The 16,491-nt window shown below is 45.8% G+C and overlaps 1 long non-coding RNA gene across 1 annotated transcript; it reads right to left on the bottom strand.

The window, feature by feature from the left end:
- Positions 1-12,141: 12,141 nt before the first annotated feature.
- LOC126046140 (uncharacterized) lies at positions 12,142-16,491 on the bottom strand. The gene is made up of 3 exons (XR_007508234.1): positions 16,401-16,491; positions 14,114-14,192; positions 12,142-12,249 (listed from the first exon to the last, which is right to left on the bottom strand). It is a non-coding gene; the product is annotated as an uncharacterized LOC126046140 (long non-coding RNA).

The following is a 16,491-nucleotide window of genomic DNA, read 5'->3' as shown; positions in this document are numbered from 1 at the left end:
ATGAGGAAGTGGCAGGACATTTCAGAGCAGGAAGGACGCCAAGCACAAGCGCCTCAGGGATCTGGAATACATACTGTGTTTACTGTATACTGCAAAATAGCACCCTGGCTAATAAAGCAGACAAGCAAAAATTACTTTCCATACATCCATAGGAGTTACTTATTTCCTAATGTAAGATGACTATAACATAGGGTGAAGAGCAATGAAGTGTAACTGAAATTTTTGAGAAAAAAATACTTCCTTCTTGTAAGAAAAGTACTAAACATGACAGACATAATTTTTGTGCATTTGGCAAAAATCAGACAGAGACTATACACAGATATGCAGCCAGGTAATGTCAGATACTCTCATCAAACAGTCTCATTTGAAGGCAAAAATTTTACACAACTTTGACAACAGATTCAAAAGCTATTGCTACACCCAGTTATAGAATCATTCCTATTCTGCATAACAGTTAGGGATACAAAATGCCATAGGTGAGTTTGCATTCACTGGACTGATTGTGTTTAGGCTATGAAGACCCCGAAGGAAAAAGAGGCTTGTTCAGCTGAATCTCCAAAGACACATGCAAGCACCCGCCACTTAGAAACTCCAATCTGAGGCTGACGTTGGCTACGTAAGCACTTTAAAGTTTTAAAGACTACTGCAAAACTGAGCCAGGTGAAATCCACAAATGGCTAGAAAGCAAATCCAAACTCTGATTCTACAACCTTGTCCAAGCAGAACCCCATAGAAAACCTCATACAGAGTCCTGTTGCCATGTCCATAACTTCCTAAGAGGTATGGAGCAGTCACTCTTATCAAGCAATGCTCCAGATGGGGTTTTCCACATAGAAGCAGTGCAAGGGAAGCAGGAGTAGATTAAGATGATGCCAAAGCCAAGTAGCATAGATGGCAAACATTACAGCAAGGACCTTCCAGGAGAAGCCCTACCAAGCAATGGTCTTGTCTCTACTTGGAGGCACACCACCACTCCCAGACAAGAGGCAAGAAAAATTACACATTTTGGCAAAATCTGCTGGCAATTTTGGGTATTATGCACTTAACTGTAACTCTTCAGTTTCCTGTACAGGGTAATTCATGTCTGTGTAGAGAGTCCCATGACAGATGGCATTTCACACTCTATAGCACACACCCTGCACCAAAAAACCCATGTATTTCCAGTGTCTCCCTTCACTTAACTGAGCTATCAACAACCACCACTAGTTTAACATGGTGCCAGCTGAAGCTGTCCCTCCTTTTCACTTCTGAAATTGGTACGTGTGATTCCTCAAGATTTGTAGAGTCCTCTTTTTCTTTGGATAAATGTTACTGTGAAAGTACAACATGAACTTTGGTGACATACTAGCAAAGTCATTATCCTTACAGCATTTCTGCTGCTTTACTTCCCCTTTGATACACTTGGGTCTTAAATCTTGCAGTGGAAATGACCTGGATTACACCGATATTTTTTTTTTTGCAGTTGCTTTTCTCCGAGTTGACCCAGTTTATCTTTTACTGCATGTGCTGATGCCTGCTGTATGCTAAAAGACCACAGTGAGGCAGGTATGCTCAGCGAGTTCTTGCCAAGCCTTTGGGATTAACAGTTTATTTAGTATTCCTCCTACACCCTGTCATGCTGGCCTATGTGAGTTTTCAAGAAGAAAGCAGTGATTACCCAGAATGCTGCCCTTGTTACTTTTGAATTTGCTTGGCTGACTCGAGAGGGACTGAACTAAGTCTGCACAGGCTCAAGGACTTCCAATCCTCTCAAGAAAATTATTTTAAGGTACTAAATATTGTTTCTGTTCAGAACAAATCACACAGGATACGCAGCTGAGTTTTCCGAAGGACATAATTAAAACATGCAAGGATTAATGTAAGCACTTGATTGCAAAACCAAACCAAACCACTCAGTACTTTGACAGCTCTAATATCAGCAACTCAAGAAACTAAAGGAGTGATTTTGTGCACTTACTATACATCTCATGCTTCTCTAAGATTCCCCAGCATAAAAACACAGATCATCCCAGGACATAAACTTGGGTAAAGGGAAAAATCCGGTCCGCCATCCTCCATCACTGCTTCAATTCCGATGGAGAAAATGGGCAGAAAGCTGTGAAATGAAAGAAGTAAAATAATGAGGCTCTGAATTTTCTTCCATTTATTTAAGAAATATCAAGCTATGATTGATTTGAAGCACACATGAAAAAGACAGAGGGGACAAAAAGAGCCAATTTGTGGCTTTGGATATGTTACCAAAGTGCTTGTTCCAACAAGCTGTGTCCCTTCCCTGGCGAAGTGCCCTCTTCGTCCCTTCTCTTTTGTGTATCCACATAATTTCCTGATTATGCAAATGCACAGCAAAACCAGTTCATCTGAAAATGAAAATCAAAATAAAACACAGGACTAAACTGGTGCATAAGGTTTTTGTGTCATCTGTCTGTCATTCCACAATGAAGAGTTTGCTAGTCTTGAATTGAGGAGGCCAATGTTTGAGCATGAGGGTGAGCAAAAGCTTGGACAGCGGAAGCAGGTGAAGTTCCAGCTTTCTCCTGCACCCTTTTCCAGCCCAACACACTCTTGCTGTACAGCTAACATTTCTGTGGGATTCCCCACGGCTTTCCCACATTATACCAGGTTTTGTTATTGTAAAATTCCAGATTAAGCTATAAACCATATCAGATTTTTTAGAAAGAGTTAGGCTACCCCTGAATTATTGGGAAAGATGGCAACTAACTGGCTAAGGGCAAGCTTCCAGATGGCAGCACCACTTTCAGAGAGACGCTCCTCCTTCCCAATATGTTTTTGAATGACTTCCTTGTCTCTTCCTTCACACAGAGCTGCACTGTGCCAAGGTGCTCAATCAGAGACTTCGTGATTCATTTGGAATGAACAAAATAAGAAGTCTTCCTACTCCTGTGCCAATCCATGAAGATGTCTGTCTTGCACATGTATAGTTTTTCTCCTCCCTCCCAAAATAGACATATCAGAACTAGAGGGAAAATGAAAGCCAAGAGGGAGAAAGTCATTTCCATGCAATGGGAAACTACATAAACTAATACTTGGATGAATCCCCAGCTAAGAGATGTGATATGACAGAGGCCCATAAAATCAGAAATGGCACAGAGAAGATAGACAGGCAACAATTATTCACGGTTTTTCATCACACAAGAGTAGGGACATAGAGTAAAACTATCAGGTTTGAAAACAAATTTCCAGAAATATTTATTGATATAACTAAATTGCAATTTTAAAATGAGAATGTGTTCCTATAATGAAACACTGCTGCAGTTGAAAATATAGATGGGTCCAAAAGAAATTAAATATATTATCATCAAAAACACTGAGGCTTATTTATCCATTTTTTTGATGTCAAGAGCAAACCAGTCATTTCAATTCTTTTCAATTTCTTCAGAGGACTCCTCTGCTCTTTACCATGAACAAGGAAAATAACAGCAATAACAAATGGTGCTAGCCCTGGTCACCCTCTCCCAGGCAGGAGAACTGCCCGAACCTACGGACACCACACCGTACCCACCCATGACAAGGTTAGAGAAGCCCTTCAAGAGACAGGTCTGGGCCCCCCCAGCACAACCGGCCCCCCTGGCCAGAGGACGCGGGGCATTTGGAAGTTAGGAAGCTGACAACTGGGGGTAGATGCTAGTAGCGCCCCGAGCTTGAAGCCTGCGTGCTCCCTGGCAGGGATGCTGTAAGAAGAAGACATGGCTGCGGACACCCGCTGCTCTGCACCCTGGTGTGACAGGAGGAATTTCCAGGCTTGGGTAGGACAGTCTCCACAAGTCTGCCCAAAGGCTTCTATTTCAGCACCTAGCGGCACACGAGAAAGAGAACAGCTTATGCAAGAAGGAAACAGACACATGAGCTGCTAACTGGGAAAGAGGCTCTATTTTGGACTCTCAGCATTCAACACTGCTTCTAAAATGCACAGATCTGATTTTTTTATACTTATTAAAAACCAGAAACTCCAAAATAATGACATGCCTAGTGGCTGCCTGCTCACTTTTGGACTCAAGGGCTGTAAGCACAAATCTCCGCTTTGCCCTGTTTTCAAGAAAGTATCCAAGAGTCTAACAGCCCCCACTATAGATAAATATTTGACTAAAAATCAGTGAGTGATTTTGGCACAGTGGTGAGGGCACAGATAGCAGATTTGCACCCCAGTCTCTGGTCTGAGAAATACCCATACTGCATGCAACACCTCCAAGAGGAGAAAGACCAACTTAAGAACAACCAGGTGCTGATGACAGCCACAAGAACGTGGAAGACCAAGGCCTTGGTCCCAGCACCACACCAAGAATGTGTCCACAAAGATGTGCTCCAGGCTGGTAGAACCAGGCCAGCCGCTGCAGCACTGCCAAGCAGGAAACTTGAGGATGGCCATAGTGCCTAAAGAGTAAAGCAGCCATTAGTCTCTGCAGGCACCAAAGCACCCAAAGGGTTTGAGTCTCAGGGAGATGGTACCTCTCTCCGTGCATGACAGCACTCTTTCCCAGTTCGATATCTGTTTCTCTGAGCAGTCACTGCACTTTTTCTGCAGTTATCCTCCGAAAGACTCAGATTCTTAAACTACAGCGTACACGAATGGTGTCATTCAATTGATGCACTCAAGGAAGGTGTCCAAAGGTTTAAAACAGGATGAGAAGCAAAAGGCTACTTCACTTCAGACGTCGTTAAAGGAACTCAGAAGTGCCCTGTCAATATTAAAGTTCAAGCACAGGAGGAGACAGACACTGAGAGCCTCTGCAGAGCTTGACTTCTCTGACCAGACCAGGAGACATGTCTAGAAAGGCGCTTTTCTCCTTCACTTTCGTACCATCTAAATGAAGTGGTAGAAAATGAGCTGGCCAGAGAAAAATATCTGCTTGGAAAGAAAGTATAGTAAATTTTAATCACTACCAGGATTATTAATTGCATGTTATTTATAGTGTTTATAGAGTTTTACAGACCACTAAGAAACAGCATTCCCATACATTGCTTGAAATAAAATCCTCTTCAGAATTTGTTTACACATTTGAAGGATCTGTCAAAATAACAGACGCAGTATTTGCATTTGATGACAAGATTTACCTCTTCTGAAGAAAGGGTTAATGTGCCTATACACAATTCTTAGCCATCTTTTCAAATGCAGTCTCTTCATAGGAAATGCTGGGGACATCTGTGCTGGTTTTGGCTAGGATAGAGTTAATTTGTTCCATAGTGGCTGGTATGGGGCTGTGTTTTGTATTTGTACTGAAAACAGTGTTGATAACACAGGGATGTTTTTGTTCCTGCTGAGCAGCGCTTATCCAGAGCCAAGGGCTGTTCTGCTCCTCACCCCACCCCACCAGCGAGCAGGCTGGGGGGGCACAAGGGGTTGGAGGGGACACAGCTGGGACAGCTGACCCCGGCTGACCCAAGGGACATCCCAGACCGTGGGACATCATGTTCAGTAATGTAAAGGTGGGGGAAGAAGAAGGAAGGGAGGGATGTTGGGACTGATGGCGTTTGTCTTCCCAAGTCCCCGTCAGGCGTGCTGGAGCCCTGCTGTCCTGGAGATGGTGAACACCTGCCTGCCCATGGGAAGTGGTGAACGAATTCCTTGTTTTGTTTCGCTTGCGTGCGGAGCTTTTGCTTTACCTATTACATTGTCTTTATCTCAGCCCACGAGTTTTCTCACTTTCACCCTTCTGATTCTCTCCCCCATCCTACTGTGGGGGAGTGAGCGAGCGGCTGTGTGGGGCTGAGTTGCCAGCTGGGGTTAAACCACAACAACATCTGATAGGAAACACATCTGGTGGCCGAGCTAACCAGTTTTCCCAGCTCCAGTGAAGATAGTTACAAGTAACTGTAGAGGCAGTGAGTGTCAAAACAGTTCAGTAATGCATTTTCTTGTTAAAACTGGGTAACACCATTTTTCCTTTCTGTAAGAAAGATAGTGACTCTAACTGTCCCCAAGTTCTTGAGCAAATCCCTGTAAATAACGTAAAGGGAAGTCTGTTTCTACCAAGTATCTAAAAAATCTGCAAGGAAACACTATGTAAGATAACTCAGATCTTCTTACTCTTCTTAATTATACTGTATGGAACTAGATCCCACTTCAGAAATCAAGCACATAATTACAACCTAAACTGTAGGAGGCCCATTTTTAATCCTAGCTACTTGATATAATGATATCAGTGCTACTTATATGGATCTTACTAGTACAGTAATAGGGAATAATTCCTCTGCTAGTAAAGAAATAGTTTGGATTTATAACAGTGCGGCTGAGAATAAATCAGAAGCTCATATTTATTGAAGTTATTCATATCTAGTGCAGTCATTGACACCAGGCTAGCCATAAACCCTGGTGCTGTTGTTAACTGAATGAGCAAGCTTTCACTTGTATTTCTGTTGGTAGTATTACAGCTGTTTCAGCTTTCCTGTTTCAAGTAGATAAATATTTATTTAAGGATTATTGTAGCAGGATTATAGCATGTCTGAAGACTTTCTTGCAGATGTATGTTTAAACATCAGATGAAATCCTGAAATAATTCTGCCAGAGTGTGATTTGTAGTTTGAATCTTGATTTAACCTGACTGACTCAGCAGAACCCTACTCTAGGGCTGCACCTCCGAAAGCACTTCAGTGTTTGGAGAAACAATGTTGCGTCAACATTTAATGAAACCTGTATGTCCTTGAAAGCCTACACTGTTTTTTAGCCAGGGCTTAGGATCCTACATCACTGAGGAGCTGCCCAAAAGAGGCTTTTCCTGGATTCCCTCCCATGCATTGAGTGGGGTGGCTCCATGTCACCAAAACACTCCAAATGTTCTTGGGGCTTGAAAGTTTTCACAGATTTTGGAAATATCCTTGTGTTGGGGACATTGCTTCACAGTGAAAATAATACTTTGGTAAAACATAACAAGTCACAGTAACACCAACCATAGCTGGATGGACAAACCCATTGCCAGAAGGACTCTCATAGAGTTGACAAGCTCAGTGTCAGGATCTCAGGTGAGACATGCTCTTCTACCCTGAGAAATATGTCCCAACAGTGCTCTCCAGAGTTTTCATCTTCCCTGCATTTCGAAATAAAAAAAAAACAAACTTAAATATCAGATCAAATTAGGAATAAAGAGTCCTGCAAGGCAGATGATACTGTTTTAAGGCTGTTTAAACTATTAAACTATGAGAAGCTTTGGCCAAAAGCTATGGACCATAGTTTCAAAGTAAATCTTAACCAAGTGGTCATGTGCAGTGTGGAAGCATCAATCAACTCCTTCCTCTGGAAGGACAGCAGAGGCAGCAGGGCACTGCTGGCACTTCCCTCAAGTTGGTACTGAGTTGTTAAAAAATTTTGTGTCGGAATACTTTCTAGACTGCAACTCTCCTTAGCTGGCTTCCTGAAAGACAACATTTTCAGAAACATGGTAAAATTCCAGCTAGTAATTTCCAAGTTACCCAGCTGCAACAAAATGATCCTATTTCTGTATTATATTTTTAGTTTCTTCTTCACTGCAAAAATTCAAACACAATTATATAATTTTATTTCCATACCTCCCCATCCCCAAATTCTTTTTGAATTTATGTATTCAATAAAGATGCAACAGGAATGAAGTCCTGCCCTCCATGACAGATCTGCTGGGTCTTGAGTTTCTTGGATCAGCTTATTCCAAGGACCCCAGGGAAGTTCAGGGCCCCTGCTCAGGGGTGGGTGTAAAGCACCGAGTGCCTTACTGCTACTGGGCAGCTCTAGAGCTAAGGAAGCATACGACATTTACACAGCTCATACAAAAGCCACGGGGTTCACATAGTAAAACCAATGCTTTCTCTTGGATTAGCTTCAAAATATATTGGAATCTAGACCAAGAGCTTGATCCTGCAACCTGCCCCCATGTGAGTGATCCCATTCAATGCCACGGTACTGTTTACCTGGCAATAGGCAGTAAAACAATGCCGCTGTGTATTGACACAAATGTCACTGAGCAAAATGTCTCTAAGTTGCTGTAGAATGAAGGATGTACTTTAAAAACATTTGTAAAAAAATCACCCCGTGTCCAATCCTTACTGAAGGGAGAAGAAATAGAGAAGGGACAACTCTGACACAAAACCACAAAGAAACCCAGTCTCTCTTAGGTAAGGTAGTTCCAACAGATTTTTGCAGAGGCTCAAAAAAGGCTGTGAGGAATATGCATCCTGTTTAGGAAGTCATAATAAAAGAGCACCTTGACTTGCATCAGTAAATGCAGCATTAATTGCCAAGGAAAGCCCAGGCTTTCTTCCCAGTGACAGAAAGGACTCGGTTCCAACAGGTGTCAGAGACAAAAATACAAGAACAAAAACGTCAGGGGAGACCCAGGGCTGCCGGCACCCTGATTTCAGCAAGCAACTCTTTGAAAACAGTACAAAAAAAAGCAGAATTGTCTGTGTGGAAGTAACAATGAACTAACCAAACAAATGGGTTTGTAGTGCACGTGGTTCAGGGGCATGCAATATTTTTTTAAGTGTCTCTCTCCATAAATAGGTCTTGTGTTTTGCTTTTGCAAACAAGCAGAAGAAAGTTTTATTAATACGGTGTTTTGAATGTTGATCTGCTTGGCACAATCAAATGGGCCATTGAATCCAAAATAGTCACGGCAAAATATATTTTGGAACATATTTTCCCTCTGATCCAACATCAGTGGTTGCCAGCAAAACAGTGAAAAATGGCTGAGGCACAAATTTTGATATGAAAAACACTTTTTTTTTTCAGTTGTGGGGGTATTTTCATAATGCCCTTCTTAGAAGTTTCTTTATTTTGTAGATAATTCTCTTCAGAGAAGCATAGGATAACCACAGTGCACAAAATAATGCCTGATTTGCTGATACACTTGGAAGATTTTTTCTTTAAAGAGATAGCCAAAATAAGCTGCAAAAAATACTAGCATTGGAAAAAATAACAAAGCAAATGATCCGTCACATATCTCAAAAGCCAGACAAGTATTCCCTGTGCAGTCACTGGCACATTGAAGGACATTTTCAATACGTAAGGACTGCAAAGCTGAACCTAATTCTCCCTTCTATCTCCTGGTAGTACAGGGAAAAACTAATAAAGACATTTAGCTCAAGCCTTGAGATCAGACATTACTGATTTGCAGTTCTCAATGTCTTCATTTGGCTCCAATGAAAATAAGTCAAAGCAAAATAATCTGAGAACAACCAAAATCTTAATGGTTATAGCAGCAGTGACCTAGGAAAATGAACCTCTGTCCTCTGCTTTCTGGGAGAGGCAGGCAGCTGCTGCAGCTGCATTTGCCATGGGGTAGGAAATGTTTTGCTGCGCTTTCCAGCCTGGAGGACAGCCCCGTTGCCTGACATTTCCTTCTCTGCTGTCCCAGAAAGACGATTGCTTCTTATGCTGGACTGCTGTCCTCTTGCACTGGCTCCAAGCCACACTGCTTTTGTGTTATTACATATACTGGCATCTAAAACCATTAAATGAAAAAGAGACACTTTCTTATTTTTGCAAAACTAAGAGTCAGAAAATTATAAGAAACCAGACTTACAGCAGCCTGTGCATCTTTAATCCTACTCTTTTATGTTTGCCCTGGGAAATAATTGTACAGCAGAGTCATATAGTTAAATGCTGTATCATAATGCACAGTGTGTGCTTGCAAGGCTCGCCTTTTTAAAAATAAAAATAGATTTTTATTTGAATTTTAACACCCTCTTCCCTTTGTGTCATGTGTTACCCACAAGAGAAGGGTAGAGAAAAATCAGCTGAAATATTTCTTTCATTAGAATTTGCCAATTCAGTGATGTTGAAACATTTTGTGGAAAGTTGTGACTTTGACAAAGTTCCAGCAGAGCCCACACATGTCCTAAACAGTACCTCAGCACTATTCCCTGGTCGCCCGAAAGGAGTCATGCACCCAGCAACACAAATTGCTATATTTTCAACAGTCCCACGATTTCCAGGATCTGAGACTTGCTGCTTTCCCCAGAACCAAGGCTGCGGTCCCTTTCATAGAAAATCCAATATACTGGAGTTTTGTGGCTAGGCGGAACAAACCCAAAATATTAAAATACCCCGTGACAGTGTCAGAGGAGGCCCCCAGCACAACCTGCTTCCTCCTAACTCAGCAGTTGCTCTACCGGCTGCTGGGCACTCGCAACCTGGTGTGAGGGACAGGCATTGCTTGGGCAGGGACGCAGGGTGTAATTACTGTGGCACATTGCAAATGCCCAGAACAGTAGAAATGAAGAGAGGGAAACAGCAGTGATGTATGGACAGAGAGGCTCACCCTGAACAACATTTTCTTCAAACCCAGAGGTGTTTATTTTTGCTTTCTGATGGCCTTTTGGAAGCAGGGGGGAGATGATGGTGCTTAAAGAGAAGTCATAATGTCCTCAGTAAGAAAAAGCAAAAACCACCTAAAGAAGGAGTGACTCTTAGTCCCTCTTCCCTCTGATTGCCTTTTAACTGGCAATCAGAAGCAAAGTCAAGATTTAGTAGAGCCTGGTGGTGTCTATCTTAGAAGTCCACATGATCCATCTGCTGGGTGCTGGTGTTCCTAGGAATTCCTCTTAGAAGCGTTCAACACAACAGGTCCAAGTAGCTTGGGAAGAAGAGACACATTTCCTGCGCACCTTTACTGACAACTGACAGAAGTGTATCTGCAGACTGTTTCTATCCTGCTGTCTTGGCAGAGACCGCGTCCACACTAAAACCTGGATGCTGGCAGCTGCAGCAACATGAAGTTCGGCCCAGGCTTCAAAACGCATCCAGCAAGTAGGGGAAATGACTGTGCAGTGAATAAAGCTGCGTGCCTACGTTGTACTGCAACCTCCAGCACGCCTGCCACCTTGACACACTCTGCATATAAACCAAAGGCAAGGTTTTATCAGAAGGCCAAGTCATGCAGGTACCTTGGGGAAACAGGGCAAGAGCTGCTGTTACTGAAGGAGATCCCATCGCCATGAAGTCCTTGTCTGTTCTCCTCTCAGTAAGTTTCCCAGCTGCTTTGACACATCTTCACTCCGCTTCCTCCCACCACCTCCCCTGCTCTTCTGCTCCATCTCCCCCAGACCCTGCAGGGGCTGTGAGCGCTGGCCAAAGATGGGCTAGGACTTGTCTGCAGCCCCCCAGAGAAGTTATCCCAGGGGGGTGTGGGTGGCCCATTGCCCGCTGCTGGTGGTCAGCTCCACGGGCTCCACTGTCTCAGCTCAACAGAAGCGTGCCCGTGTCGCAGGTCCACCTCAGCGCCGCTGCCTATACACCATTGCCTCTCACTGCCTTCGGCGGGTGGGACTGCGTAGCTGTGGGGGCCCTTGAGCGAAGAGATCCCGTCCCCAGCAGCGTTCCCTCCATCGCTGTCTCTAGCCATGCTCACCAATGCCGAGGGTACGGGACCCCACACCTCTGCTGGGGCATTACCGGAGAGTGCAAGCCAAGCCACGGCTGGGCTTTCCCCCACTCTTTAGGCAAGGACAGCAGCAAAGTCGTGGACTGTGGAGTGCCTTCCCTGTCACCACGGCTGACCCCAGCTCCTCCCTGTCCTCCAGGCCACCGCAGCTTGTCACGTCCCCGTCTGATCTCAACAACCCATCGACACGTGTGAATCGGAGCAGCAAATAGCATCTTCCTATCTTCACACACCCCTGCTCTGGGTTCACCCATCGCTTCACAGCAAAGGGCATAGCAGAAACAGGATCTTTTCTGCACTTGACACCTGACTGTGACAGCCTGGAAGCTGCCCAGCTGGCCGGAGCCCTTGGCAGCCCAGAGACCTGAGCCCAGCTCCTCTTGGGAAAGGACTGGCTGCTTCCCGGGCTAGCGTGGTTCATGGGCACAGCCTTCATTTCCCATTTCCAGGCATCCAAACCACAACTGTTTCAGCCCATTGAAGCATCACCCAATATGTCACGCAGACTCTGGGCAAACAGTGCCAGGAGCGTCACCCTTTCCTGCAGGCAAGACCAAAGGGCAGGTGCAACCCCAGCAAGGGTGAGTTAGAAATACTCTGCCAGGCTTCAGCTGCCCTAATGCAGCCAAGGAGGCTGCGGGAGGGGGGGACCTGCAGGGTGAGGTGGTACAAAGCGGCCCTGTGAGCCACCTTCCCCTCCCTTGGAGCAGGGCTCCCTGCAGTATCTCACATAGGTACCTGGCAGAAGCACAGCCAATTCTTTTATTTCCTCACCTTCTAAAATTTTCTGCCGTCATCCTTTCAGCCGCCAGTAGATGGTGATACTTTATCTTCATCCAAGGTGCATGTGTACACTTCAGAGCCACGGAGGCAGCACGACAGCCTGTTTGAGAAGAGATTGAAAAATAAAAAATATATATAAATCTGAAAGGTAGGCTCCAGACAACCTCCTCCTTGTGCAGGCGCTGATTTTGGAGGTCTAGCTAATACCCCCAATTTCACTCAGGGCTCCTGGCTGGATTTCCAGAGCTGCAAAAACTGCAACTTCATCACTTGCTTCCTGGTGTGATCCTTTGTGTGTGTTTGAATGAGTGCGTGAGAGGAGGCCTGAAGGCACAGCTCTTCATGGAAGCTGCACAGTCTGGGCACCAGAACAACGAAGAAAATTTATTTATTGCTGAGAATGCAAACAACATCCTCGCCATTTCCAGCGAAGCAAAATACTGGAGGTGTGCTTGGTGACCACATTCTCTTGAAAAGCTCCCTTTATTTTACAGGCTTCTCTTCCTGCAGCAAGTGAAAACCAGTGTAAATCACTAATCTGCACAGCAGTGTAAATTGCTGATCTACACAGTCCTCTGTGGAAAATGTATTCTCACACTTCCAGCTCTTATAAATTGCCTTCAGAGCTGCACTTGTGCAAGAACTAACCTGATCATAAGAAAAAAATAGAGCAGATTTGGCTAAATCCTGCCTGAAATTGCAATGGCAACATTTTTGTCATTCCTGATTCATTGACATATCATTTACTTTGGGGCAAGACTGGTGTGGTCGTGAATGATGTGGTCCTAACCACAGGCAAAGGGCAGCAGGATAAGAAAGCCCTGCCTAACGCTAAGCCGCACGGCCAGCTGCTTTGCGGGCACACTAGGAGGGACTGAAAAAACATGGACCACAGCAGATCTTTCCCCTGTTATTGCTCCAATTACAGGCCTGATCTTCCTCTCCCAGAAGCTCTGTGGGTTGCACGCATAATCATTTTGTCTGTCCTAAAACCATTGCTAACACACGCTCTCACCCATTCAGCTGAGAGCCATTTTTGGCAGGTGCATTTCTAGACATTCCCATCTCCTGTGCCTGGAGAAATTGCTTTACAGCCTCATTAACTCACCTTGTTTTGCCTGGGTCCACATCCGCAGGTGCTCCGGTTTGTGGCTTTGGTGCCACCAACCTGTACAGAATGTTTCCATTTCACAGTTTAGGATTTGTCTAGCTCATGGCCTACAAAGCGCAAGAGCAGATGCCAAACCTGTGGACACCTCGTGGTAGTGAGGGCAAGGTACGACTCAAAACGCAAGAGGCGAGGCTCAATTCGGTAGTTTGCATGGAGCATTAAGATACTACCAACATGAGTCTGTAACGTAATTATGAAAACAGGGGTCTAAACTCAGTTCTCCATCTTACACAAACAGTACACGTAGCCCAGCAAAATGGGCATCTGGGAGGAAAGTGGTCTCGGTTAAACCTCCCCAGCTAGAGTACGTAGCTATCGGCTGGGTTTCAGCCTTACCTACTGCACAGTTCGCAGCATGGTTTTTCCCTCAAAGTACAATTTCCAGACAACTAATTTGGACTCAAAATATCTCTCTCTCTTTTGGGTTTGAAGAAGACAGGAACCCAAATTAGAGAGGAACCGTGTGGATTTAGCAAGAGGCTGTAAACATTTCGCCCAACAAAGAGAATAAGCATCAGCCGATAATTTTAGAATCCCATAAAAGAGGCAAAAGCCACCCAGGCAGATCTCAGAGAAAGACCTCCAACATACACATACAGAAATAGGAGATAAAACAATGAAGTGCAATCAGTTCTCGGAAACTCCTGCCCAGAATGGCAAGGCTGAGATTATCCTGGCCAGAGATATCTCTAGGATTGTCTCTAGGACAGAGAGAAAAGAGCAGCCGAGGCTCCGAGAGCACCCCGGTGAGGGAGCGGTGCCAGCCAGCAGCCCCAGCCTGTGCGTTTCTCACCTTCTGCAAAATGAAGTCCCGCTTTGAGCCTCTCCTGCATGTGTGGGGAATAGCTGACTGCGGCAGCTGGCAAATGGCTCTGGTGAGAACAGTAAAAGCCGTCATTAAAATTAAAAAAAAAAAAAAAAAAAAAAAAAAGAAGAGCGAGAGCAACAGATACATTTGACAGAAAAATCACATCAGAAGCAGGTTATGGGGAAGTGCCTGTGGAGAAATTGCAGCTTCGGGCTAAAGAGGCACCTGCTGTGCCCACTGTTAATTAATTGCCATGGCGTCAGATGCCGCCAGAAATGCCTCACCATGGCTATGCGACATACCGTAATGTTACGAGATGTGCCTTGCCTGTGAAAAACTTGCACTCAGTGCATCCCTCCAAGCAGCTTGCAGGGGACTAAAACCCCTCAAGCCGTCTGGCAGGATAAACACTCCCAGTTAGCCTGGATCCCACAGTCCCGGGACGGGACTGGGGCAGATGGAAGTTCAACAGCCTGTGCCAGGGAGGCTTCAATCCTTCGTCATCTTAAATTAGTCATCTCAACCCAGGCACAGGAGGAGCTGCTCGTGGGACATGTTCCCCATGCAAACTGCTCCACACGGTTTTGGTAATTTTTGCACCCCTTCTTTAAAAGATGCATCACACGATGCCGTGACGGCTGGCAGAGCCGGGCCGGCCGGGAACTGCAGCAGCATCTCCTCCCAGCTCCGTGCAAGGCTTTGGAAGAGAAACTGAGTCCCCAGACCTGGCACTCGGACCCAGACCAGCAGCACCCGCTTCCCTGGAGGCACAGGGGGTTCTCCCTGCCAGCTGCCAGCTCCTGCCTTCCCTTTGTGCTGCCATCAGCCGGGGCTCAGCCCACCCTTCTGCTGGGCGAAGCCTCAGAGCTATCCCCCCGGTCGGGCTCCATCCCCTCTGCCTCCCCCCTGTCCCACCGAGTCCCTCGCCACCTGTGAGCTGCAGGGAGTCCATCACCCCCCGCCTCCATCCTTGCTCATCCCGCTCCCCAAACCGCAAGCCCCAAGTCCCCGCTGTCTCTGCCTGGAGGGGACCAGCTCTTTGCAAGGGAGGGGAAGCCTGGGCCAGCGCTGCCGAAGGATGCTCAGTCCCAGCACCACATCAGGAGCAGCATCAGGCCTGTAAAACTTCCGTCCTCCCTTCTCTCAGCACCTAAGTTTTCTCGTTACTTCCATACCGCTCAGCTCTCTTACCAGCCACCCCTCGTATCCCTTAATTTTAGCTGTGAGTCTCCTATCCCCATTTGTAAAATGCTCTCAGGGGTGTATCTGTCATGAGAGCAGCTCCCATCCTGAGCCCCTGTCACATGCCAGGGATGCAGACAGCCCCGACTCTCTGGCATTTCAGCATCAGATTTATTATTAATTATCAGTGTCATTATTACACAGCACCTACGAGCCCTGGCCGTCTAGCAAGCCCCGTGCAGAATATTAAAATGCTAATTTCCCTCCGAGATGAGAACTTGCTGGTGTCTCTCTGCTCATTTGTTTGCAAATGTCGTTTTCCTGTCAAGGCTGTACTCCCAGCAGGCACGGCAAGGAAACGCTTGCATAAACAGCCCCTGTTTAAGAAGCCATGTATCTCACACATTCGTGCCTTATAGCCCTAATCAGGATTACCGTGACGCTACAAGGAAACCGTTTCATCTGATGCATTTTTAAGATCTTATTGTGCCTTCAGAACACCTCGATGCAGCAACCGCTTTAGGATATATGGTGGAGGATGTCATTTTCTTCTGCAAAGCATGGCTTAGCTGGCTGTAATAAGTTATATTAAGGCGCAGCTCATTTTTGTGCCCCTGTGTAAGTCTCCAAATGGCGTGCTGGTGTGTGACTGCTGCAGCTGTCCCGGGTTTTGCCCTGGTATCGGGTTCTCTCTTGGAGAGTAGGCAGCAGCGCGGCTCTTGGCAGCGACGGCTGTCCTGGGCCGGGAGCCAGCACCCACCGGAGCCGATGGGAGCCCTTGCACCACCGCCAAAGGGCTCAGGGGCTGTGCTCCCGGGCAGAGAAACCCTCTCTATTGGCACAGGAGAGAAACCCCTCTATTTTTAATAACAGCCATTAATAGGGTATGGGTTTTAATGTTAACGATAGGTAGGTGGAGAGGTGGTTCAGGGAAAGCAGAGCAAAAGGCTGCAGCTCTGCAAGTGAAGCAAAGAAGTGCTGTTACTCCTCCCCCCCCCCACGCTGAGCTTCTTTGGAGAGCTGCATGTGAGGTGCCAACCCCCTGAGCATCACCTTCCCTTTTCACTGCCAAAGTATCTCCTGAAAATACCTGAATTCTCTTCTCCTCAGCTGCATGATTTCCAGCAGTTGACCAAGCACAGGAATTGTTTCAGGCTGCATTTTAAGGTAACTAAACCAGC

The sequence above is a fragment of the Accipiter gentilis genome, chromosome 15 (genome assembly GCF_929443795.1).
Source record: "Accipiter gentilis chromosome 15, bAccGen1.1, whole genome shotgun sequence".
In the NCBI taxonomy this organism is placed as follows: domain Eukaryota; kingdom Metazoa; phylum Chordata; class Aves; order Accipitriformes; family Accipitridae; genus Astur; species Astur gentilis.
Note: the sequence above shows the minus strand (reverse complement) of the source record. Positions and strands in the feature narration are given on the sequence as shown.